The sequence below is a fragment of the Ornithorhynchus anatinus genome, chromosome 9 (assembly GCF_004115215.2).
Source record: "Ornithorhynchus anatinus isolate Pmale09 chromosome 9, mOrnAna1.pri.v4, whole genome shotgun sequence".
Classification (NCBI taxonomy): Eukaryota; Metazoa; Chordata; class Mammalia; order Monotremata; family Ornithorhynchidae; genus Ornithorhynchus; species Ornithorhynchus anatinus.
Window position 1 is genome coordinate 24,182,056 of NC_041736.1, and position 26,544 is coordinate 24,208,599.

At 50.6% G+C, this 26,544-nt stretch overlaps 1 pseudogene; it reads right to left on the reverse strand.

The window, feature by feature from the left end:
- Positions 1-1,900: 1,900 nt before the first annotated feature.
- On the reverse strand, positions 1,901-6,908 carry LOC114814283 (annotated as a pseudogene).
- Between the last annotated feature and the right edge of the window lie 19,636 nt (positions 6,909-26,544).

Below are 26,544 nucleotides of genomic sequence, written 5' to 3' on the forward strand. Positions count from 1 at the left end.
TTGGTTTTTGCAGGCTCTTTTCTTTCCTTAGACAATCAAAGAATTTGGGCTTTCTCAGCAGCGACTCTTTTATCAAAAGAAAATACGCATCAACCAACTCCCTGAAACATCTCTGGCCCCAAGGCCCTCGTGGGGGGTGGGGGTTGGGAGGGCATGTGGGGGAAAGTGGGGGTGGAGGAGAGTGGAGACCCCTCAGGCCCCTTCCCCAGGCCTGCTTGGGAGCAAGAGGTGGGCAGAGCCTCTGCATGGAGCCTGGCCACAGGGCATAAGGGTCTGGGAGCAGTGCTGGGGGATGTCCAGATGGGGTGTGGGTCCAGAAGGAGTGAGAATATTGGGATTCCCCCCCCGGCTGCAATGACAGGAGCTCGCCCCTCTCCCCCAGAGCCTCAGGACCTGCTCTCTCTCCCTCTACGACTCCCGACCCCAGAGACAGAGGTTATGCCCAGCTCCACCATCCAGTGGGGAGGGGGTCCAGATGCCATTGGCCATTTCCTCTGAGCAACCAGCCCCAGGGTTCTGACTGGGAGGCCCTGGGACAGTAACCTGGCTGGTGGGGAAGTATTTGAGCCCAAGTCCCCTGGCCTTCCCTGGGCTGGCCACTGAGAGCCAAACAACCCCCTAACCCCACACCAACCTAGTCCTGACTTCTGTGAGTCTCCCTCCCCTCTACCCTCTACACCACCCTCATTAACTCCAATCCTGGGCTCTGTTAGACCCTTGCCTGTCTTTTCTTCCCTACTGGGATGATCCCCAAAATTTAAAGTACCAGCTGGGGAGGTGCTGCAGCTGGGGACTTCAACCCTCCACCCCGCTGTAGCCTCTGAGAGAAGTCCGTGACAAAGCCCAACTCAACCCATATGGCTTCTCCCTCCACTCCAAAATACCTGGGTGAGGGGGTTGGGGGGCACAGTCAGCAACTCCCATTCTGCCCTCTCCCTATGGGACAGACAGTACCCGGACTAAGTCTTCCCAAAGCTGAGGGAGTGTGGAATCTGACCCTGTCAGAGGAGAGGAAATCCCTTCCCCTGCTGTGGGCACTGGCACTTCGCACCCCAAACTCATTCCTGGCTAAGGCAGAGGGTGCTTGGTCTAGGGATATGGGAAATGCCGCCCCCACGGTTAGTGACCGGGCATAGAGGACCCCAAGGAGGGGACCTGCTGGGCAGGTAGGAGGGCCTGGAGCTGGAGACTGAAGGCGGAAAGAGAGGTGAGAGGAGAACCCCAGATCTGCAGCAGGGCAAGATCTCTGGGGACAAAAAGGCCAGTCTCTTGGGCAGAGGGCCGGGGCTCTCTCCAGCAGGCTGGTCACACTTCAGCAGGCTGACCCACACCAGCACACACCCAGATCTGTCTGTTCATCTGTGCCCCGGGTACCAGATATGTGCCAACCTTGGCGTGGTTGAAGCCTGACCACTGCAGCCGTGACGGCCCCAACAGGGAAGCCCAACTCCTGGCCAGAGTCGGGGGTGGGGGGATTGTTCTGCTGGGCCTGGGAACTTCTGGCCATGGGACTTTAACAATTCGGGGTGACCTTCAGCTCACACCTGCTCTAGGGGACGTGGGACCCCGACTTCAGTACTGGGGAAGGAGGGAGGCAGGGGAAGGGAAGAATCCTGGGGTGCAGCCCCCAAGCAGTCCAAGCCGCTCCAGGTTGACAACGGGTATGACCGGAGGCGTGGTGGCCTGATGGCCAGAACCCTGGGGGTCCGGAAGCCTGGGCCTTTGAGGGTCCGGGGGTCCGGTGGAATCCCAGGGGCCTGCCAGGGACAGCCAGGGCCGGGCTTCCCTGCCTGGCAGTGCCCACAACTCTCAGAGATGCCATGCCCGGGCTGGAGGCAGGAAGAGCCTAGGGGTCAGGGAGGCCAGGGTACTGCTAAGCTGGGCTGGCACATGTTCACGCCTAGTGCTCTGCATCCACGGCATCTAGGTACTTGGCTTCAGTGATTCTGGGCAGCAGATTGTACCTGGGGGAGACACAGACAGTTGAGGGAGAGTCGCAGGTGAGGTGGCAGAGCTGAGGAGGGAGACTGCCAGTTAAGGGAGATCCCCGCTGTTCCCCCCAGTAATAATAATAACGGTATTTGTTAAGTGCTTACTCTATGCCAGGCACTACTCTACTAAGCTCTGGGGTAGGTACAGGTAAATTGGGTTGGACACAGTCCCTGTCCCACATGGGGCTCACAGTCTCAATCCCCACTTTACGGATGAGATGACTGAGGCCCAGAGAAGTGAAGTGACTTGACCAAGTTCACAGAGCAGACAAGTAGCGAAGCTGGGATTAGAACCTCTGACTTGGAGGCCCATGCTCTATCCACTATGCCATGCTGCTTCTGATAAGGCCAGGGGACAAGGGGAGCCCCTGGAGGTTTTCAAACCTCATCAACAAGGCTCCATCTTCCTCTTGACTGTAGGCTCATTGTGGGCAGGGAATGTGTCTGCTATATTGTAATACTGTAATAATGTTGGTATTTGTTAAGCGCTTACTATGTGCCGAGCACTATTCTAAGCGCTGGGGTAGACACAGGGGAATCAGGTTGTCCCACGTGGGGCTCACAGTCTTAATCCCCATTTTACAGATGAGGGAACTGAGGCACAGAGAAGTGAAGTGACTTGCCCACAGTCACACAGCTGACAGGTGGCAGAGCCAGGATTCAAACCCATGACCTCTGACTCCAAAGCCCGGGCTCTTTCCACTGAGCCACGCTGCTTCTCGTGTACTCTCATGTACTGTACTCTTCCAGGCACTTAGACTAGTGCTCTGCACTCAGTAAGTGCTCAATAAATACTATTGACCAACTGTGGCCTGAGTTCCCAATTCCAGTTTGACCTCATTCGTTCATTCAGTTGTATTTATTGAGCACTTACTGTGTGCAGAGCAGCCTATTTTTTCCATGCAGTCTCTAGACCGTAAGCTCATTGTGGGCTGGGAATGTGTCTGTTTATTGTTGTATTGTACTCTCCCAAGTGCTTTGTACAGTGCTCTGCACATAATAAGTGCCTAATAAATAAGATTGAATAAATGACTGACAGAAAGAGATAGGCCAAAAGGCCCCCTCACCCTGGAGAGAGATCGGAGGGTGCCTTGGGGAGGTAGAAGAGGTCAGGGCGGGCACCTGATGGGGAGCATGGGGTTCATGATGAGGGGGAAGATCATCTTAATGTAGGGCACTGGAGACATGCCGAATGCACAGAGGAGCAGCAGCTGGAGCACCTGCAGGCTGGTGAAGTAGCGGATGGTTCGCTGGGGCACCTGCCGGATATAATGGGTCAGGGGTAGGCCATCTGCAGAGGGTGGGGGGCAACTGGGTGGGCACGAGTCAGGCTTACCAGACCTCAGTTGGCCCCGTAGGCAAGGGCTCAGGGGGATTGAGGTTGGCGTCCCCCTCCACACCCCGACTTGCCGGGCAGGGAGGGTGACCGGGAGACGGGGGTGTGAGTGACCCGCTCGAACAGCTGGTTGCCGTCGATGGAGGTGAGGGCGATAGAACAGAGGAACAGATAGAGGAACAGGCCATAGAGCACAGGCTCTGGGATCCACTGCAGCGGAAAGGGCAGCAGCAGGAGGGACAACCCCACCAGGACTTGGCCACCATGGTGGTCAGTCGAGTCTCCTTCACACTCGTGATCCTGGGGAAAGGGCAGGGAGTCCAGCCTGGCCAATCCATCTTCATCTTCACAGCCCTCCTCAAATCTGACAATGTCTCTGTCCTACTTCAAAGCCTTACTGAAGGCCCATTTCCTCCAAGAGGTTTTGCCTAAGCCCCCCTTTCTTCTTCTCCCACTCCCTTCTGCATCGCCCCGACTTGCTCCCTTGATTCAGCCCCCTTCCAAGCCCCACAACACTTATGTCCAGATATGCCATTTATTGATTTCTGCTAATGTCCGTTTCCCCCTCTAGACTGTAAGTTCTTTGTAGTTAGGGAATGTGCCTGCTATATTTTACCATTGTATTCTCCCCAGTACTTAGTACAGTGCTCTACACCCAGTAAGCGCTCAAAAAATATGATTGAATGAATGAATGAATGAACGAGGGGGCTGCTGCCCCGTAACTATCCCCCGCCAGTCCGCCTGCCCAGGCCTCGTTGGGGAGGCTGGTGCTGGGGTAGAGATGGGCTGGGGGTGGGGACAAGGGTTGGGGGAGGGATGGGGGTGCTCACGTCTCATAGATGTGCCCATTCTCCACGCGTTTCTCCACGAAGGCCAGGGCTCAGAAGTGCATGGGGGAGGGAGGGTAGGCTGTGTGGATCCAGGGCAGACAGAACAAGGACAGCCCCGTGTTGATCAGAGCCACCAGCAGCAGCTCCCAGTGGTAGGTAGGCTATGCCCTTCGCCAACCTGTGGTATGGACCACAGACATCCAGGGTCAGGCACCCCCAAAACACACTCACAAAAACACACACACAAACCTATACACACACCCACTCTTCAAGTCATGCAGGAAGCAGTGGGGCCTACTGGTAAGAGCCTGGGCCTTGGAGTCAGAGGATCTGGGTTCTAATCCTAGCGCCCCTCCCCCCCGCCCCGCGTCTGCTGGGTGACCTTGGACAAGTCCCTTCACCTCTCTGGCCCTCAGTTACCTCATCTGAAAATGGTGATTAAATCCTACTCCTTCCTACTTAGACTGTAAACCCCTATGGGGTGGGGGCTCTGTCCAACCTGATTAATTTCTAAGTGCCCCAGTGCTTAGAACAGTGCTTGGCAGATAGAAACCTATACTTGACACCTTAACACCTATACTAATACTAATATCACCAATAATTATGATAATACAAGGAGGGACTGAGTTGAGCCCCTCTCTCCCTTACTAAATGAGGAGGAACAATAGAAAGGGAGAGTAATGCCCCAGGATCTCATAGCGGCTGACTGCAGCTGACTCTCAGGCTCACTCCTCAACTTATTTTATTTTTTTAATGGTATTTGTTAAGCACTTACTATGTGCCAGACACCGTACTAAGTACTGTAGTACATACAACATTGTCAGGATGGACAGAGTCCCTATCCCACATGGGGCGATCAGTCTTAATCCCCATTTTATAGATGAGGCAACTGAGGCACAAAGAAGTGACAGGACTCACCCAAGGTCACACAGCAGAGAAGATGGGGGAGTCAGGATTAGAACCCAGGTCCTTTGAACTTCCAGGACCTCTCCACTAGGCCGTACTGCTTCTCTAGGCCTGGGGACCCCAGTCCCTCACACTGCCTCCTCCCGCTGGAGCCGCCTCTGACTCAATCCAAAAGATGAGGTGGAGGGAAATCAGGGCCAGTCTGGTCGGGGGGCGGGGGGAACGGTGGCGGGAGGAGGCCGTACCTGTTCTCGGGGGCGTTGGCCAGCGACGCCGCAATGTTCTGCTTGATGAAGAAGAGCATGGACAGCAAGAAGCCGGGGCCCAAGTGCTCAGGGCTGCACCGGTGGACAGCAGGTGCATCGGTGCCAACTCAAACAGGCTCTTGTTGGGGTTGTAGCTGAACTTGGACACTACCAGGGGGTGGAGAGGGGCTGTGAGGAGCCCACCCCCTTCCCATCCTGGTTCTTTTCCCATCACCATCCTGGCTCTTGTCTCCCCCACTCCCTCATGCCCCCGGGCCCTCTTGCTCTAGTGCCAGGGGAAGGCGCAAGTGCCACAGTTGGTGCACTGAGCAGAAAGAATGGCACCCTCACCCCCTGGTCGCTGTGTTGCCCTCCCTTCTTCCCACCTGGACTAAGTCAGAGGGTCCCCCCACCAACTGCACCCACCCCCACGCTTCCTCCCAAGGCTGCTCTCATCAGTCGGCAATGTGGTTCCTGCCCCAATCATCGCAGCGAAGGAAACCCTGATCTGCACGGCTGAGCCCCTTCCAGACACTCCCACTTCTCTCCCCCGGCCTTTCCTCCCCTCCATCTGTCAGACATCTGCAGCATGGCTGGGATGACCTAACTGGTCTGGCTCAGACTCAGGCCAGGGCCCAGAAGGTGGGCCCTGATCCCGGGCAGCCGGGGAAGAGGCCTCAGCTTGGCGGAGGTGCCCTTGGCCAGGGTGGGGTGGGTGGGCGATACCACAGAGCACTCCCAGGGCACACTCAATCTCTATCTCCTGGAAGAAATAGGAGCCCAAGAGGGACAAGGTGAGCACTGAGATGGGCAGCACACAGCTGGACAGGATCTCCTGAATGTGGCAGTGCAGGAAGTGGCTGTGGAGGGCAAGAACACCGGGAACTTTTTCCTTCCGAAACTGAGCACTACTTCTGCCGAGGAGCCAGCCTGGATTGACCCTCGGCCTGACTCCAGTCACTCCTATTGCGTGTGTGTGTTTTTTTTGTGTAACCCTGCCTAACTCCAGTCACTCCAGCTCTCTGAGATTCTGTGTGTGTGCATGTGTGTGTGTGTGTGTGTGTGTCCTTACTTACCCATCAGACCTTGAAGGCAGGGACTGTACCTCCTCCCTCTGTCTCTCCCCCAACATCCAAGTGTGTGTGGGAGGGACTGGAGGTGGGGGAGGGGCCTTCCCCACATGCAGACCATCCACCCTCTGTCCCCCCATCCCTTCCCTTGCTCCTGGGCCCCATGTACTGTCTGGCTGGGACCGAGTCAGTCGCCCGGGTCTTCAGCCCGCTCACCTCTTCTTGAACTGGTAGAGGGTGTGGTCCAGTCAGAGGGTCCCCAGCATAAGCATGAGGCTCAGCATGGCTGTCTCCTACCCATAGTGCCCCAGCTCGTGCCCGCCGGTCTGGTTCTGAGGGCACAGCGAGCCACTGACTGACGAGTTCACCGGGAGGGTCGTGTTGAGGTCGAGGCCGGGAAGCTGCGGGATGCTGCTGTCAACTGGAGGTTGCTGCCCAAGAGCTCGCCATAGTAGTATTTCCTGAAAACTGATGGGAGGTGTCGAGCAAACAACCACACATCCTATCACGGCCCGGTCCATGGACTCCATCTCTGAACTGGGTGCAGATGGTTCTCCTGCACCCCTGCCCAAGCAGTCAGGGGATGGACTGTCCGCCCCCCCTGCCCTCCATCCCCAACTCTCCAGCCACCGGTGGGCTAGGCCTTGGGTCTGGCCCATTTGGTGCCCGGTTTCCCGACGGAATGCGTTGCGTGTGCTCGCTCTCTGCCCCGACAAGAGCATTTCCTGCTGCTTGTTGGTTCTAGACCTACTACTATCCAGCTAGGACTGGGGGTCCCCATCTTGCTGGGGTTGGTTGGGGTAAAAACAATGCTGGATTCCTCCTCTTCACACCCTTTGGATCTGTAAACTTTACTTTTATGCCCTCTCACCCTGCAGAATCCTGGGCCCTTCAGGTCATCTGTCTACTCGACTGGACACTCTGCCTGCCCTTTCTGTCCCATCTTCTGGTTGCCTTAGACATAGTCACCAAAATTGTATTCATAGGCCCGGGGGTGGTCACCCAATGGTTTTATAGAACAGCTTCCAGAGTTACACAGACATGTACAGACACGTACAGCCACATGAGCGTGTCCACACGCACATAGACACGAATACACCCTCATGATCACACAGCACAGTCAATCGCTCGATGGTATTTATTGAGCCCTCACTATGAGCAAAGCACTATACTAAGTGATTGGGAAAGAATAATAAAATAACTAGAGAAGCAGCATGGTTCAGTGGAAAGAGCACGGGCTTGGGAGTCAGAGGTCTTGGGTTCTAATCCTGGCTCCACCACTCTTCAGCTGTGTGACTTTGGGAAAGTCACTTAACTTTTCTGTGTCTCAGTTGCCTCATCTGTAAAATGGGGATTAAGACTGTGAGCCCCTCGTGGGACAACCTGATTACTTTGTATCTTCCCCTGCATTTAGAGCAGTGCTTGGCATATAGTAAGTGCTTAACAAATACCATCATTACTCATTACTTAAATAGACATGATCCCTGCCCTCAGGGAGCTCAAAGTCTAGTGAGGGAGACAGGCATTGCAATGAACTATGGGTAGGGAAAGCAATCAAGTAGAAATCAGATTCTTAACACACACACACCCATGCCCATGTACATCCACACAAACACACACACACACACCCTCTCTGTCTGTCTCTCACTCACATACCCCAACCTCCACAGTGCTCATGGGTTCATTGCTAAGGACTCAATGGGACAGGTAGGTCCTCAAATCTCCATGTCCCCGAGGGGCTGTCACCCGACACCGGGGACAGGTTCTTTCGGAATCAGCGTGGCGAGAGAGAGAGAGAGAGAGGCCGGGATGGAAAACCTGAGTTTTGTATAGAATTTATTCCGTGGGGCGAATTGAATTAATTAATTATTTAGACGCGACAATCGGCCTTCCCTTTGGGGGAAACAATGTGTTAAAGCTTCCCCTTTGGGAGGAATATGGGGTTAGAGCTTCCCTAACGGGAGGAATACACTATGTTACTCGCGTGTGGGCGGACACCTGAGCCCATTTACGATTTACTCACAACATGGTGTGAGGCGGCTGGCTCCCACCATGTGCTCACCCCACCCAGGAGGAATCCACCTTTGCGTAAAACACACATGCGTTAAACACTAATGAGTTACATACACATATGAGTTACATACACTTATGAATTAAACCCAGTTATGCATTACCCACTTATAGTTCCTGGCACTTGGTGAGGTGGCTAGCTTCCACCCTGTTCAAGTCCCACTGGGGAGGCACCCACCTAGACATCAAATTCACTTATGTGCTACTCGCACTTGGTGAGGTGGCTACCTCCCACCCTGTTCACGTCCACCTGAGGAGGCACCCACTTAGACATCAAATCTATTTTAAACGTTACATAGCCATGGTGAAGCATCTGGCTTCCAACCCCATGAGCTCTCAGCAGGACAGGACACTCACCCATCTTACAGCTCCTCATTCGGGGCAGGCAGAGCGGCCTTCTCACGCTCTGGACAGAGGCAACCTACAGCCGGCTGCTGCAAGTCCCGTTCCTCTGCCCAGAAGGTTAGAGGCGGCAGGTGTTTATCACCTGTGCCCATAGGCCATTCCAGCTTCCGGTCTCAGTTTATCCAATCTCTGCCCTCCCCCCTCCTCCATTCCTAATTTGATTGGCACAGGGGCGAGGGGCACCTTCTGTATTCCCAGCTTGGGCTGTCAATCTGGCAGTTTCGGTTGTAGGGGCGGTGTCCCACCCTCACTTCTGAGTTCCACCTGCTGGCTCAGGAGGTTACGAGATAGCATTTGACCTTGAGATGGTCGGTACCCCAGGGTCACCTTGGGACGGGGCCTGAACCCAAAATTCATGTTGTCAAACCCAATGGGCCCATCTGGGTGCCCACCTCAGCCTGGCCCCAGCAGGAGCCCAGTTCTGCCTGGGACTCCATATATGGAATCAGGAAGGGAAGGGAACCTGGGTGGGAGGGGGAGACCTTCAACGCCTTTCTCTGGCCCAGGTGGATCAAGGCTGGGGAGGGGGCTGGGGTGGGGCTGAAGCAGATTTGGGTGTCAAAGATGGGGCGGAGTTAAGTGCCTTCTGTTCGAGTCAGATTACTTTCCTGGCCTTGATCACGTTCCCCTCGATAATAATAATGAGGATGATAATAATTATGGTATTTGTTAAGTTCTTACCATGTGCCAGACTCTGTATTAAGCACTGGGGTGGAAACAAAAAAATCGGATTGGAACCAGTCGCTGTCCCATGGGAGGCTCACAGTCTGAATCCCCATTTTACAGGTGACGTAACTGAGACTCAGAGAAGGGACTTGAGCCTGGTTACCCAGCAGACAGGAGGTGGATGCGGAATTAGAACACATGACCTTATGACTCCCAGGCTCATGCTCTAGACACTATACCATGCTGTTTTGATGCCAGACAGAGGCTGGGAGGGGGCCCAACCTGGAATGTGAAGGGTTCGGGGGCAAAGGCGGTGGGGGGGGGTCCATCCTGGAAGGGAAAGGCTGGGGGGTCAAATCTGAAATGAGAAGGGTTCAGGGCCAGGTCTGGGAGGCAAAGGCAGTGGAAACAAATCTGGAAAGAGAAGGGTTCGGGGCCAGGCCTGGAAGACAAACGCGGTGGGGGCCCAACCTGGAATGAGAAGCCTCGGGGCCAGCCTGGGAAGGCAAAGCCTGGGGGTGTCAAACACGGAATGTGAATGCTTCAGGGCCAGGCCAAGAAAGCAAAGACTGGGGGTGCCAATCCTGGAACGAGAAACCTTCGGGGACAGGCTGGGAAGGCAAAGGTGTGGGGGCCAAGCCTGTAATGAGAAGGGTTTGGGGCCAGGCCTGGAAGGCAAAGGCGGGGGTGACAACCCTGGAACGAGACGGCTTCAGAGCCAGGCTGTGAAGGCAAAGGCTGGGGGGCCAAAACTGGAATGGAATGCTTCGGGACCAGACCAGGAAGGCAAAGCTGGGCTGGGGGGAACAAACCTGGAAAGTGAAGGCTTCCGGGTCAGGCCAGGAAAGCAAAGGTTGGGGGCTAAACCTGGAACGAGAAGGCTTCGTGGCCAGGCCAGGAAGGCAAAGGCGTTGGGGCACAGCCTGGAACGAGGAGGGTATGGGGCCAAGCTGGGAAGCTAAAGGAGGGAACCCCAACCTGGAACGAGAAGTGTCCAGGGCCAGGCTGGGAAGGAAAAGGCGGGCGGGGGGTGTGTGCTGGGGGGGCGGCAAACCTGGAACGAAAAGAGATCAGGGCCAGGCTGGGAAGACAAATGCTGGGGGGGGCCAAACCTGGAACGAGAAGGGGTCGGGGCCAGACCCGGAAGGCAAAGGCGGTGGGGCCCAACCTGGAACAAGAAACATTCAGGGCCAGGCCAGGAAGATAAAGGTGCGAGGGGGCAAACCTGGAACGCGAAGGCTTTGGGACCAGGCCGGGAAGCCAAAGGTTGGGGGGCCAAACTGGGAACGGGAATGCTTCAGGGCCGGCCAGGAAGGCAAACACTGGGGTGCCAAACCTGTAATGAGAATGATTCAGGACCAGGCTTGGAAGGCAAAGGCTGGGGGGGGCCCAACCTGGAATGCGACATGTTCGGGGCCAGGCCGGGAAGGCAAAGGCGGAGGGCCAAACCTGGCATGAGAAGTCTTCGGGGCCAGGCCAGGAAGGCAAAGGAAGGGGGCGCCCAACCTGGAACAAGAAGGGTTCAGGGCCAGGCCGGGAAGGCAAAGGTGGAGGGTCCCAGCCTGGAACGAGAAGGCTTTGGAGTCAGACCTGGAAGGCAAAAGCCGGGGGGGGGGGGGGGGGGGCAAACTGGAACAACAAGGGTCTGGGGAGAGGTCAGGAAGGCAAAGACAGAGGGGGCCAAAACTGGAATGAGAAGGGATCTGGGCCAGGCCTGGAAGAAAAAGGGGGGGGGAACCAGTCTGGGAAGTCAAAGGGGGAGGGGTCCAACTGGGAACTTGAAGTATTCAGAGCCAGGACGGGAAGGCAAAGGTGTGGGGGCCAATACTGGAATGAGAAGGCTTTGGGACCAGGCCTGGAAGGCAAAGGCAGGAGGGCCCAACACGGAAGAGAAGTTTGGGGCCAGGCCAGAAAGGCAAAGGCGGGAACAACCTGGAACAAGATAGGTTCAGGGCCAAGCCAGGAAGGCAAAGGAGGAGGAGTCCAACAAGGAACGAGAAGGCTTCGGGGCCAGACCTGTAGGGCAAAGGGGGTGGTGGTAGTCATGCCTGGAAGGCAAAGGTAGGGGGTGCCAAACCTGGAATGAGAAGGGTTCGGGACCAGGTCGGGAAGGTAGAGGTGTGGGGGCCCAACCTGGAATGAGAAACGTTTGGGGCCAGGTATAATAATAATAATAATAATGTTGGTATTTGTTAAGCGCTTACTATGTGCCGAGCACTGTTCTAAGCGCTGGGGTAGACATAGGGGAATCAGGTTGTCCCACGTGGGGCTCACAGTCTTAATCCCCATTTTACAGATGAGGGAACTGAGGCACGGAGAAGTTAAGTGACTTGCCCACAGTCACACAGCCGACAAGTGGCAGAGCTGGATATAAAGGAAAGGTGGGGGGTTGGGTCCATCCTGGAAGGGAAAAGCCGGGGGACCAAACCTGGAATAAGAAGGGTTTGGGGCCAGGCCTGGAAGGCAAAGGTTGGGGGTGTCCAACCTGGAATGCAAAGGTGGGGGTGCCCAACCTGGAACGTGAAGGGTTCGGGACCAGGCCTGTAAAGAAAAGGCAGTGGAGGGGTGGGGAGGGTGTCCAACCTGGAAGACAAAGCTGGGGGGGCAAATCTGAAATGAGAAGTGTTCAGGGCCAGGCCTGGAAGTCAAAGGCTTGGGGGCCAAATTTGGAACGAGAAGGGTTAGGGGCCAGGCCTAGAAGGCAAAGGCTGGGGGCCCAACCTGGAATGAGAAGTGTTCGGGGTCAGGCCTGGAAGGCAAAGGTGGAGGGGGCCAAACCTGGAATGAGAAGAGTTCGGGGCCAGGCATGGAAGGCAAAGGGGGGCGGTGTCTAACCTGGAAGGCAAAGGCGGGGAGGCCAAACCTGAAATGAGAAGTGTTCAGGGCTAGGCCTGGAAGTCAAAGGCTTGGGGGCCAAATTTGGAACGAGAAGGGTTAGGGGCCAGGCCTAGAAGGCAAAGGCTGGAGGCCCAACCTGGACTGAGAAAGGTTCGGGACCAGGCCTGGAAGGCAAAGGCTGGGGGGGCCAAACCTGCATGGCAAAGACTGCGGGACCCAAACTGAAACGAAATGGGTTCGGGGTCCAAACCTTTCATTCATTCAGCGTGGCTCAGTGGAAAGAGCACGGGCTTTGGAGTCAGGGCTCATGAGTTCGAATCCCAGCTCTGCCACTTGTCGGCTGTGTGACTGTGGGCAAGTCACTTAACTTCTCTGGGCCTCAGTTCCCTCATCTGTAAAATGGGGATTAAGACTGTGAGCCCCACGTGGGACAACCTGATTCCCCTATGTCTACCCCAGCGCTTAGAACAGTGCTCGGCACATAGTAAGCGCTTAACAAATACCAACATTATTATTATTATTATTCATTCATTCATTCATTCATTCATTCAATAGTACTTATTGAATGCTTACTAAGTGCACAGTGGTCCTAAACACTTGGAATGTACAATTCGGCAACAGATAGAGACAATCCCTGCCCAATGTTGGGCTCACAGTCTAATCGGGGGAGACAGACAGGCAAAAACAAGACAACATAGGCTGTGGGGCCCAAACTGGAACCAAAAGGATTCGGGGCCAAACCTGCAAGGCAAAGGTTGCGGGGCCCAAACTGGAACTTAAACGTTTCAAGGCCAAAGCTGCAAGGCAAAGTCTGATGTGGCAAACCTGCAAACCAAAGGTTACGGAGCCCAAATTGGAACCAAAAGGGTTCAGGGCCAAACCTGCAAGGCAAAGTCTGCGGAGCCCAAAGTGGAAGAAAAAGAGTTTCGAGCCAAACGTGCAAGGCAAAGGCTGCGGGGCCCAAAATGAAACAAAAAGGATTCAGGGAAAACCTACAAGGAAAACTCTGAGGGGGGAAAAACTGAAACCTTAAGGATTCGGGGTCAAACCTGTAAGGCAAAGGCTGTGGGGCCCAAACGTGAACAAAAAGGGTTCAGGGCCCAACCTGCAAGGCAAAGCCTGCGGGGCCTAAACTGGAATGAAAAGGGATCGGGCCCAAGCTGCAACGCAAAGTCTGCGGGACCCAAACTGGGAGTGAAAGGGTTGGGGCCAAGCCTGCAAGACAAAGACTGTGGGGCCCAAACCTGAAAGAAAAGGGTTCGGGGCCAAAACAGTATGGCAAACACTAGGGGGACCAAACTAGAACCAAAGGCGTTCGGGGCCAAGTCTGCAAGGCAAACTCTGGGGTGGCCAAACTATAACCAAAAGGGTATGGGGCCAAAGCCACAAGGCAAAGGCTGCATGACCCAAATTGAAACAAAAAAGATTCGGTGACAAACCTGCAAGGCAAACACTAGGGAGCTAAACTGGAACAAACGGTAGGGAGCCAAACCTGCAAGACTAAGGCTGCAGGGCCCAAACCTAAATGAAAAGGGTTCGGGCCAAACCTGCAAGGCAAACTCTAGGGGTCCAAAACTGGAAACATAAGGATTCAGGGCCAAAGCTGCAAGGCAAATTCCATGGGGTCCAAAGTGGAACCAAAAGGGTTCGGGGCCAAACCTGCAAGGTAAAGGATGTGGGGGGGGCAAACCTGCAAGACAAACTCTAGGGGGCCCAACTGTAACACAAGAGTTCGGGGCCAAATCTGTAAGTCAAAGGCTACCTGGCCCAAATAGGAATGAGAAGGGTTCGGGGCCAAACCTGCAAGGCAAAGGCTGCGGGGCCCAAACCTGAAGGAAAAGGGATTGGGGTCAAACCTGCAAGGAAAAGGCTACCTGGCTAAAACAGGAACGAGAAGTGGTTGGGGCCCAACCTGCAAGGCAAAGGCTGGTGGGGAAAACCTGTAAGGCATAGGCTGCGGGGCCCAAACTTTAAACGAAAATGGTTCAGGGCCAAACCTGCAAGGCAAAGGTTGATTGGCCCAAACTGGAAAGAGAAGGGTTCGGGGCCCAATCTGCAAGGCAAAGTCTGGGGGACTAAACCTGGAATGAAAAATGTTTGGGACCACAAATGCAAGGTAAAGATTGAGGGGGGCAAACATGCAAGGCAAAACCTGCGGGACCCACACTGGAACCAAAAGGATTTGGGGCCAAACCTGCAAGGAAAACTTCTAGGGGGCCCAAACTGAAACCTGCAAGGCAAAGGCTACAGGGCTCAAACCTGAATGAAAAGGAGTCAGGGCCAAACCTGCAAGGCAAGCTCTAGGGTGTCCAAACTGGAACCAAAAGCGTTCAGGACCAAACCTGAAAGGCAAACTCTGGAGCTGCCAAACTGGTACCAGAAGGATTCTGGGCCAACCTGCTAGGTAAAGGCTGTGGGACCCAAAGTGAAATGAAATGGGTTGGGGCCAAACCTGCAAGGCAAACTCTGGGGGAACTAACCTGGAACAAAAATGGTTGGAGGGCAAACCTGCAAGGCAAAGGCTGTGGGGCCCAAACTGGAACAAAAAGCGTTCGGGGCCAAACCTGCAAGGCAAACTCTAGGGGGCCCAAACTGGAACCCAAAGGGATCAGTGCCCAACATGCAAGGCAAAGGCTGAGAGACCCAAAATGGAACTAAAAGGGTTCGGCGCCAAAGCTGCAAAGCAAAGGACGGGGGGCCAAATCTGCAAAGCAAAGGCTGCGGGGCCCAATGTGGAAACAAAAGAGTTCTGGGCCCAACTTGCAAGTCAAAGTCTGAGGGACCCAAACTGGAATGAAAAGGGTTCGGGGCCAAATCTGCAAGGCAAAGGCTGCGGGGACCAAACCTCAACAAAAATGGTTCGGGGCCAAACCTGAAAGGCAAAGGCTGCTGAGCCCAAACTGGAACCAAAAGGGTTCAGGGCCAAACCTGCAAGGCAAGGGCTGCGGGGCCCAAACTGGAACAAAAAAGGGTTCGGGGCCAACCATGCAAAGAAAAGGCTGGGGGGGACAAACCTGCAAGGCAAAGGCTGCGGGACCCAAACTGGAACAAAAAAGGTTCGGGGCCAAACCTACAAGACAAAGGCTGCCTGGCCCAAACCAGATTGAGAAAGTTTCAGGGCCCAACCTGCAAAGCAAAGGCTGCGGGGCCCACACTGGAATGAAAAATGGTTCGCGGCCAAACCTACAAGGCATAGTCTACAGGAACAAAACCGAACCGAAACGGGTTCGGTGTCAATCCTGGAAGGTGAACTCTGGGGGAGCCATACTGGAACAAAAAGGGTGGGTCCCAAACTGGAACCAAAAAGTGTTAGGGGCCAAACCTGCAAGGCAAAGGCTGTGGGGTCCAAAGTGGAACCAAAAGGGTTTGGGGCCAAAGCTACAAGGTAAGGGCTGCGGGGGCAATCCTGCAAGGCAAAGGCTGCGGGGCACAAACTGGAACCTAAAGGGTTCAGGGCCAAACCTGAAAAGCAAAGGCTGCAGGGCCCAAACCTGAACGAAAAGTGTTCGGGGCCAAACCTGCAAGGCAAACTCTGGGGGGACTAAGTTGGTACCAAAAGGGTTTGGGTCCAGACCGTCAAGGCAAAAGCTGCAGGAACCAAACTGTAACCAAAAGGGTTAGGGGCTAAACCTGCAAGGCAAAGGCTGAGGGACCCAAACTGGAACCAAGATCATTCAGGGCCTAACCTGCAAGGCAAATTCTACAGGACCCAAACTGGAAGGAAAAGGGTTCTGGCCCAAACCTGCAAAGCAAAGGCTGCCTGGCCCAAACTGGAAGGAGAGGGGTTTGGGACCCAATCTGCAAAGGACAGTCTGGGGGACCCAAAGTGGAATGAAAATGGTGCGGGGCCAAACCTGCAAGCAAAGGCTGTGGGGCCCAAACCTGAATGAAAAGGATTCGGGGCCAAACCTGCAAGGCAAACTCTAGTGGGCCAAACTGGAACCAAAAGGGTTCAGGACCAAACGTGAAAGGTAAACTCTGGAGTGGCCAAACTGGTACCAGAAGGGTTCCGGGCCAAACTGCTAGGCAAAGACTGCGGGACCCAAAGTGAAACGAAACAGGATGGGGCCAAACATACAAGGCAAACTCTGGGGGGACTAATCTGGAAAAAAAAGGGTTGGAGGGCAAACTTGCAAGGCAAAGGCTGCAGGGCCCAAACCGGAATGAAAAGGGTTTGGGGCCAAACCTGCAAGGCAAACTCTTGAGGACCCAAACTGGAACCAAAAGGGTTCGGGGCCCAACCTGCAAGGCAAAGGCTGCAAGGCCCAAACCAGAATGTAAGCTCCTTGTGGACAGAGAACATTTGGACCAACTCTGCTGTATTCTCCCAAGCGGTTAGTTGAGTGCTCTGCACATAGTTAGTGCTCAATCGACTGACTGAACGATTAATCATCCCTTCTTTACACTACTTACCAGAGGGGTACTTGTAAGTCTGTGCTCTTCTATCAGTGACCTTTAGGCCATTGATATGCGCCCCATCCTTAATCCCGCAGCACTAAAGTGCATATCTTTCAATTTATATTATAAATTATTTATTTATATCAATGTCTGTCTCCCCCCCCCAGACTATAAACTCATTATGGGCAGGGAACACATTTGCTAATTCTGTTTCATTGTAATAATTATGGCATTTGTTAAGTGCTCATTATGTGCCAAGCACTGTTCTAAGCGCTGGACCGCGTGGGGCTCACAATCTTAATCCCGATTTTGCAGGTGAAGTAACTGAGACCCAGGGAAGTGAAGTGGTTTGTCCAAGATCACACAGCAGACAAGTGGCAGAGCCGGGATTAGAACCCATGATCTCTGACTTCCAAGCCCATGCTCTTTCCACTAAGCCAACTGTACTGTCCCGAGCTCTTAATACAGTGCTCTGCACATAGTAAAGGCTCAAAAAGTACTACTGATTGATTGACTGATTAACTACTCTGCCTGGAGAATATATATTTTAGTGTCTATTACCCTCTCTAGACTGTAAACTCCTTCAGGGCACGGATAGTGTCTACTAGCTCTACTGTACTTGTGGAAGCAGTGAGGCCTAGTGGAAAGAGGCCGGGCCTGGGAATTGGGGACCCGGGTCCTAATTCTGGCTCATCCACTTAACTGCTGTGTGACCCTGGGTAAGTCACTTCGCAACTCCATGCCCTGTTTCCCTCATCTGCAAAATGGGGATTCAATACCTGTTCTTCCTTGTACTTGAAGCGTGAGTCCTAAGTGGGACCTGATGATCTTATATCTACCCTGGTGCTGAGTACAGTGCTTGGCACATAGTAAGTGTTTAATGAATACCATCTCCTCCTCTAGTCTAATCTCCCCCGATTAGACTGTAAGCCCGTCAAACGGCAGGGACTGTCTCTATCTGTTGCCGACTTGTTCATTCCAAGCACTTAGTACAGTGCTCTGCACATAGTAAGCGCTCAATAAATACTATTAAATGAATAAATTGTGAGCTTGTTGTGGTCAGGGAATGTGTCTCTTTTTTGTTCTGTTATACTCTTCCATGCATTTAATAGTGTTTTGCACACAGTAAGCGCTTCATAAATATGATTTAATGAATACCACAGTTATTTTTATTATTACTGAGCCCAGTGCCCTCTGCACACAGCGAGGGCTCAATAAATGCTACTGAGGGAGTGATTATTGGATTGATTGTGGCCTGGTCTAGGTCTTTGCATTTTCCACAGTGAATAGTGGGCTTTGTTGCTAAGAAATGGAGCTCTGTGTCAGAATAAGTCACAAGGCAAAGAAGGACAGCTGGAATATTGGTTGACCCGTTTGAGGATTTGGATGAGTTTTGAGGCCTCAGGTACAATAATAATAATAATGATAATTGTAGTATTTGTTAAGCAGCTACTTTGTGCCAAGCACCATACTAAGTGTGAGGGTAGATGCAAGATAATTGGACTGTACACAGTTCATGTCTTACATAGGGTGCTCACAGTCTCAATTCCCATTTTACAGATGAGGAAACTGAGGCACAGTGAAGTGACTTGCCAATGGTCACACAAAAGACATGCGGTGGAGCCAGAATGAGAACCCAGGTCTTCTGACTCCCAGGTCCATACTCTATCCAGTAGACCATGCTGCTTCTCATTCAAATATGGTCAAACAGAAACTCCTTACCATCGGCTTTAAAGTTTTCAATCAACTCTCCCCCTCTTACCTTACCTCACTGATTTCCTCCTGCAAAAGACTACCCGTGACTCATCAATCTCTTCTCCAGTGCTGGGGCCTGAGGATTTTACCAACTGACTCTTGGCTACCTCTGAGTTGTGGGATGCTGCCAGCCATCTCTGCATTTAGGAGGAGTGGGTAAATTGTAGCTTCCCTGAGAACCATCAATTGATAAATCGAATAATCATCTCTTTGTTTGTGTTGTATTCTTCAGGGAAACAAGCCTTAATGGCTCCTGAACACCAGCCAGTCTGTCTAATAACACCAAGGTAATTCTGTATTTTGGATCCAGTTTAGTTATCTCTCCGGAAAAGAAGGGAAAGGAGAAATGATGTGCTAATTATTTACGCTCTCACTGAGTTTTTTCCTAGGCTGTTTAACCTTTCTCTGCTCTAAGTACCCTCTGCTATCGCAGGTTTAATATTTCATTAAAATAGCATCGGTGATGGGGCAGCACTGAATTTCTGTCAGGCAGGCTGCAGAACTATGGCAGCCTAAGAAAGTTTTGCCCTTGGAGAGAGGAGAAAGTCAATCGGTCGTATTGTGTGCTTGCTTTGAGCAGAGCACTCTATTAATCGCTTGGGAAAGCACAATACAACAGAAGCTTACAGTCTTCAGGGGGAAATAGACATTAACTTAGATCACTGATGGGACAAGAGTAGAGTAGATGAATATTTACATAAGTATTTTGGGGCTAAGGTGAGTACCAGAATTGTCTAATGGATAAAACCTGGGCCTGAGAGTCAGAGGACCTGGGTTCTAATCCTGACTCTGCCACTTGTCTGCTCTGTGATCTTGGGGCACTCACTTCACTTCTTTGTACCTCAGTTACCTCATCTGTAAAATGGGGATTGGGCCTGTGAGCCCCATGTGGGACAGAGCCTGTGTCCAACCCGATTAACTTATATCCACCCCAGCGTTTCGAACAGTTGTTGGTACACAGTAAGCGCTTAAACAAATACCACAATTTTTATTATTAAGCTTGGCCTGCTGGATTCTTCTATTTTTTTTAAACGATGGCAGAAAAGAATGCTCTTACCTGCTGCCACAGAACCATCCTGGGAGTTGGGCACATTACTAATCTCCATGAGATGGGATATGTTAGCCCCAGTGGGAAGTATTTCCATTTAAAATATGGCCCAGCGGATAGAGCACGGGCCTGGGAGTCAGAAGGACCTGGGTTCTAGTTTCACCTCCGCCACTCACCTGCTGAATGACCTTGTGCAAGTCGCTTGACTTCTCTGGGCCTCAGTTACCTTATCTGTAAACTGGGGATTAAGACTGTGAGCCCCTTGTGGGACATGGACTGTGTCCGACTTAATTACTTGTATCTATCTCAGCGCTTAGAACAGTGCCTGACACATCGTAAGTGCTTAACAAACACCATAAAGAAAAAAAAAGATTTACTCTCCCTTTTACAGATTAAAACACTGAGACACAGACAAGTGAAGTGACTCGCCCAAGGTCAGAACAGTGCCTGACATATAGTAAGGACTTAACAAATACCATAAAAAATTAGCCCTTTCATATCTATCGATTCTCATACTTTATTTCCTTCTTCGTTCACTCAACCACATTTCCACTTGGTCGCTATTACTGGCTCCAGCCGGAAGAACCCAGGCCCAATCTTTTCCTCCCGCTTCAGTTCAGACATCATCACTCTCCCCATCTTCAAAGCATGCCTCCTCCAGGAAGCCTTCTATTCTCTCATCTCTCCACCTTATTTACCCACTCTGCTGCATCACCCCTGCACTTGAGCCATATATCCCCTAAGCAATTAGGGAACCAGCACTAATGTAATTCTTATACTACGACTTCCCCTGCTGGGAATTTCTTTTAATATCTATCTTCTTCACTAGTTTAGAAGCTACTTGGAGCAAGAGCTCTATCTACTTACACTAATGAACCCTCTCAAGTGCTTAATATAGTTTCCTTCATGCCAAAGGAGATCATTCAATACTATGAATTGGTTGTTGTAAAAAACATGGCTATACCTCAAGCAGCAGCAGTGGGCTCAGCAGAGCTGCCAGTAGGATAGGCCAGACTCCGTAAGCCCCAGTGCCACAGCTCACCTGAAATCGAGATCTGTGGGGACAACAACTGATCAATCAATAAATGGTCTTTATTGAGTGCTTACTATATGCCGAGCACTGTACTAAGCGCTTGGAAAGTACAATTCGTCAATAGATAGAGACAATCCCTATCCAGCTCACAGTCTAGAGGGGGGAGACAGAAAACAACAAAAAAAAAACAAGTAGACAGGCATCAATAGCATTAATATAAATAAATAGAATTATAGATCTATATACATCATTAATAAAATAAAGAGAATAATAAATATGTACATATATACACAAGTGCTGTGGGGAAGGGAGGGGGGTAGAGCAGAGAGAGGGAGTCAGGGTGATGGGGAGGGGAGGAGGAGCAGAGGAAAAGGGGGCTAAGTCTGGGAAGGCCTCCTGGAGGAAGTGAACTTTCAGTAGGGGCTAGTATAAGCTAGGGGACTGATATTAAAATAAATCAGAGATAGGGGAAAAGGTCAAATATAAAGATATGTGCAGAAGGGCTACAGGGATGGGGGTGAGATGAATATCAAAGTGCTTTAGAGGCACAGAGCCAAACTTTATGCATAAGTGAGGCTTTGGGCCCAGCAACAAGTGTTAGAACAACCAGAAAATGGCAGTCATCTCAAAAGGGCCAAAACAATAGAGAAGCAACATGCTTAGTGGAAAGAGCCCAGGTTTGGGAGCCAGAGGTCATGGGTTCTAATCCTGGCTCTGCCACTTGTCTGCTGTGTAACCTTGGGTAAGGCATTTAACTTCTCTGTGCCTCAGTTACCTCATCTGTAAAATGGAGCTTAAGACTGTGAGCACCACGTGGGACAACCTGATTACCTCGTATCTACCCCAGTGCTCTTGCACATAGTAAGGGCTTAACAATTGCCATATAAATAAACATCAGTGCTGCCATATAAATAAACATCAGTGCTGCCTTCTATTCTCCATCTTCCCCACTCCCTTGGAGGATTCATCTGCTCCGATGCCTTCAGCTACTATCTCTATGCATTTGGACTATAAATTCGTCCTCTAGACTGTAAGGTCACTGTGGGCAGGGAATGTTTCTACCAATTCTGTTTTATTATACTCTCCCAAGCACTTAGTACCGTGCTCTGCACACAGTAAGCGCTCAATAAATACAACCGATTGCTGATGATTCTCAAATCTACATCTCCAGCTCTCATCTCTCTCCTCCTCTGCAATATCACATTTCCTCCTGCTTTTAGGACAATTCTACTCACACGTACCGCTGACGCCTCAAACCTAATGTGCCCAAAACAGGACTATTCACTGACTCACACAAACCCTGTCTTTCTCTGTCTTTCCCATCACTATAGACAATATCACTACCCTACCTATCTCACAAGTCCATAATCTTAACATTATCCTCGACTCAACTTTTTCATTCACCCAGCAGATTCAGTCGGTCACCCAATTCACCAAATTCTGTCAGCTCTACGTTCACATTCTGAAATCTTCTCTTTCCCCTCCTTCCAAACCTCAACAGTAATACAAACACTTGTCACGTCCCCCTTTGATTATGGTTTCAGTCTCATCATTGACCTCCCTGCCTACCTCCTGTCTCTTCCTATTCCAGTCCTTATTTCTCTCTGTTTCCCGAATCATTTTTATAAAAAAATCAAAGCATGTCTCCCCTCTCCTCAATAACCTCTGGTGGTTGCCCATCCATGTCTGCATCAAACAGAAACTTTTGACCCTCAATCATCTCTTCCTCTTCTACTTTACCTTGCCGATATTCAACTACAACCCAGCCCACACATGTCAGTCCTCTGATTTTCTACTATCACCCAGCCCACACAGTTCTCTCCTCTAATGCCAACATACTCACTGTGCCTCAATCTCATTTATCTCACCACTAACCGCTTGCTCCCCCCACCCCCCTTTTGTACATGACAGACCACCACCCTCCTCACTTTCAAACCCTTATTAAAGGAAGGCACATTTCCTCCAAAAGGTCTCCCCCGACTAAGCCCTAATTTCCTCTCTTTTGCACTGCCCTTCCACTTGGATTTTTATTTATTCATCCCACCCTCAGCCCACCCTCTGCCCCACAGCACTTATGGCCCAAGAACCTGCATATGATTCAGCAATTTAATCATGGAAGCACCGCATAAAGTAGTTACTGCTGTTGATAATCTAATCTACAACCATTGTATTTCTCTGACCTCAATTACCTCCCTTCAATCAGTCCACCCCTCCTCTTCCATGTCCCAGTTATCCTGACCACCCCTCATCCTGTACACTCATGTTGAACCCCATCAGCCCACTCCCATACAACCCCTCTCCATCCCTCGCCCAGTCACTTCTCTGCACACTCCCCGCAGCCTCAACCTGTGGAACCCTCACTCCATTCCCAACCTCTTGACCTCACCATTCCTCCTGGCCATCCCTGAAACCTGGTTCTCTCCAGAGGACATTATCTCCCCCGTTCTTCTGTCATCTTCACCCACTCCCCAAGACTCACTGGAAAAGAGGGAGGAGTTAGCTTCCTTCTCACTCCTCAATGCCTCTTCCTCACTATTTCACCTTATCCATTCCTCTCTTTGACCCATCTCTTCCTTTGAAATTCATATCCACCTCTACCTCCCACTCCAGATACGAGTCATGTTCATCTATCTCCCCACAGGCCTCACCTCCAACTTTGTAAACCCTCTCCATCCTTTTCTCCATTTCTTTCCTCTTTCTCCACCCCTACACTTATGCTTGGGGATTTCACTATCTGCATAGATATTTCTTGTGACCTTTTCCATTGCCTACTTTCTATCAATCCTCAACTCTGCTGACCACCTTCTCCACCAGTTCTCCCATTCATCAACTTAGACACACACTTGATCTCACCGTCTCTAGTCACTGTACACGTTTCTTAATCTCCATGCTCTCTTACCTTGGATTATGAAGTAATGACACTATTCTTCAAAATGCAAGGCTCTAAGGTTGAGTAATATTTTAGGTAAATGTGTTTCTTTAGCTTTGCTTTTTCTCATTTCAAAATTTCCATAGGAGAAAACAGAAGAAAGCAATCGGTCACAAAAATCCCTAACTCCACTTAACTACTTTCCAGGGAATTCTCAAAGCGGAATACTGTTCTCACGGGCCTTTTAATTGTGAGGCCATTTACAATCCAGATACAAGCTCAAATCCCCCCTGCTAATCTCCAGTCCCTCCCTCATTCCTGCCACTTCCTCAACTCTCCTGTCTTTCCCAGCAGTCTCAAGAGGAGATCTCCCCTACCCTCTAAAAATCCATCCCCTCCCCTCCAGCCTTCAATCCCATCCCTCTGTACAATGTCAAAGTACTTTCCCCTTCCTTTTTTTCTCCCTGACAGCCAGCTTCAACTGCTCCCCGCTGCTTTTAAATCCGTTAATTGTATCTATTGAGTATTTACTGTGTGTAGAGCACTGTGCTAAGTGCTTGGGAGAGTACAATATAACAGACACATTCCCTGCCCACAATAAGCTTACATTCTCTCCCTTACCTGAAAAAAAAAATCCTCCCTTGACCCCAAGCCTCCCTACAGTTATTTCCCCATCTCCCTCTAATCATTCCTCTCCAAATCTCTTGAGCAAGTTGTCTTCACCCACAGTTTTCACTTGCTCTCCTCCAATTCTCTCTTTGATTCCCTCCAAACTGGCTTCCACCCCTATTGCTCCACAGTGATGCCTTCTGAAAAGTCACTGATGACCTCATTCTTGCCATATCCTATGGTTTCTACTCCATTCTAATTCTCTTTGACCCCTCAGCTGCCTCTGATGCTATCAACCACCCCCTTCTCCTTGAAACATTATCCAATCTTGTCTTCACTGGCACTGTCCTCTCCTGATTCTCCTATCTCTCTGGCTGCTTATTTTCAGTCTCCTCTGCCTCCCACCCGCTAACTGCGGTGTCCCTCGAGGTTCAGTCTGGGTTCTATTCTCTATCTACACCCCCTCCCTTGGAGAACTCATTCACTCCTATGGCTTCAACTACCACCTCTATGGGAATGATGCCCAAATCTACATCTCCAGCCCCGATCTCCCCCCTTCCCTGCAGCCTTGCATTTCCTCCTGCCTTCAGGTCATCTCTATTTGGATGTCCCATCGACACCTCCAACTTAATATGTCCAAAATGGAATTCTTTATTTTCCAATCCAATCTCTGACCCCTGTGACTTTCCCATCACTCTAGACAGTACCATCATCCTCTGTCTCACAAGCCCGCAACCTTGATGTTATCCTCTACTAATCTCTCTCGTTCAAACCACAAATTCAATCTGCCACCAAAACCTGTCAGTTCAACCTTCACCACATTGCTAAAATATGCCCTTTCCTCTCTATCCAAACTACCACCTTAATCCAAGTGTTTAATCTATCCTCCCTTAATTACTGCAGAGGCCTCCTTTCTGACCTTTCTGCCTCCCTTCTCTCCCCACTCCAGTCCATACTTCACTTTGCTGCCCATATCATTTTTTTACACAGCTATTCAAGTCCATGTTTCTCCACTCTTCGAGAACATCCAGTGGTTGCCCATGCATCTCTGCAACAAATAGAAACTCCTCGACACTGGCTTTAAAGCACTCAGTGACCTTGCCCCCTCCTACCTTACCTCCCTGATTTCCTACTACAACCCAGTCCGCACACTCCTCTCCTCTGATCCCAACTTACTCACTGTACCTTGATCTCATCTATCTTGCCGCTGACCTCTCACCCACGCCTTGCCTCTGGCCTGAAAAGCCCTCCCTCACCATAACCGACAATTGGTCACTCTCTCCATCTTCAAAGTCTTATTGAAACTACACCTCTTTCAAGAAGCCTTCCCTTACTATGCCCTCATTTCCTCTTCTCCCATTCCCTTCTGCATCAACCCTGCACTTTGGATTTGCTCCCTTTATTCACTCCTCTCTCAGGCCTATAGAACTTATGTACATATCCATCATCTATTTATTTATATGTCTGTCTCCCTCTCTAGACTGTAAAACTCCTTGTGGCCAGGGAATATGTCTACCAGCTGTGTTGTGTATTTTATACTCAAACACTTAGTATACTGCTCTGCACACAATGTCTGCAATAAATACAGTTGCCTGACTGATTTAACTTTGATAGCCTGTATACCTCATGGTGGCTTAAACACATGCAAAAGATGACTTAAATTGATGGCTTTGATAGAATAGTTTTGGGATTTGTATTTTAAAACTAACTTACTTTATTTTCATGGAATCGATGATATCGCCACTTTAATAACTGTACTAAGAAGATAAATCTTTGTTATTGTATTCTAGGTATTGGGATAAAAGAATTAAGCAAGTCTCTCAATTGCGCCTTATTAATTTGTGAATATTTATTATTTGAAATAGAAAGTCATCATTGACATTAAGTGAAGCATATGGCTCTTTTATTTTAGATTCCTGTTGTGTTCAACCCCTTAACCCACTCCACATGTTTCTTTATTTCTCACGTGCCACTTGCTATGCTATCTAAGTTTAACGTGTTATTATCTATTGATTTACAGCTGAGAGTTCCCGAGACCCTTTGGGCTTCCAAACACCATCATTGATCAAATATCAATTATTTTCTACTCCGAGACTACAGAACATCTTCAATTGATTCTGGATTTATCTGCTACATGCTAAAGGCTTTGACCCCAATTTTTCAGTTAAAGGCCTTTTATCTTCTGCTTTATGAGCAATTTCATTCTTTATAAAAATGTGCTCTTCTGAGCTAAGACACTCCTTTTCAGTTGCTTGGATGGAAAATAGCACCCAAAGAATTCAGAGGTGAAAACATTCTTAGAGATTTTTTTTTTGGTCAAGCCAGACTTTTATTCAGTAAAAGTAGCACATTTTAGAAATCTTCAATTCTGAAGTCCTATTGTTGCCTTAGCTTGAATTCTGAAAGAACATTATAAATCTATATAAGAACACCAAGTGGCATATGAACCTATCAGTGGAATGGAATGAATTATTT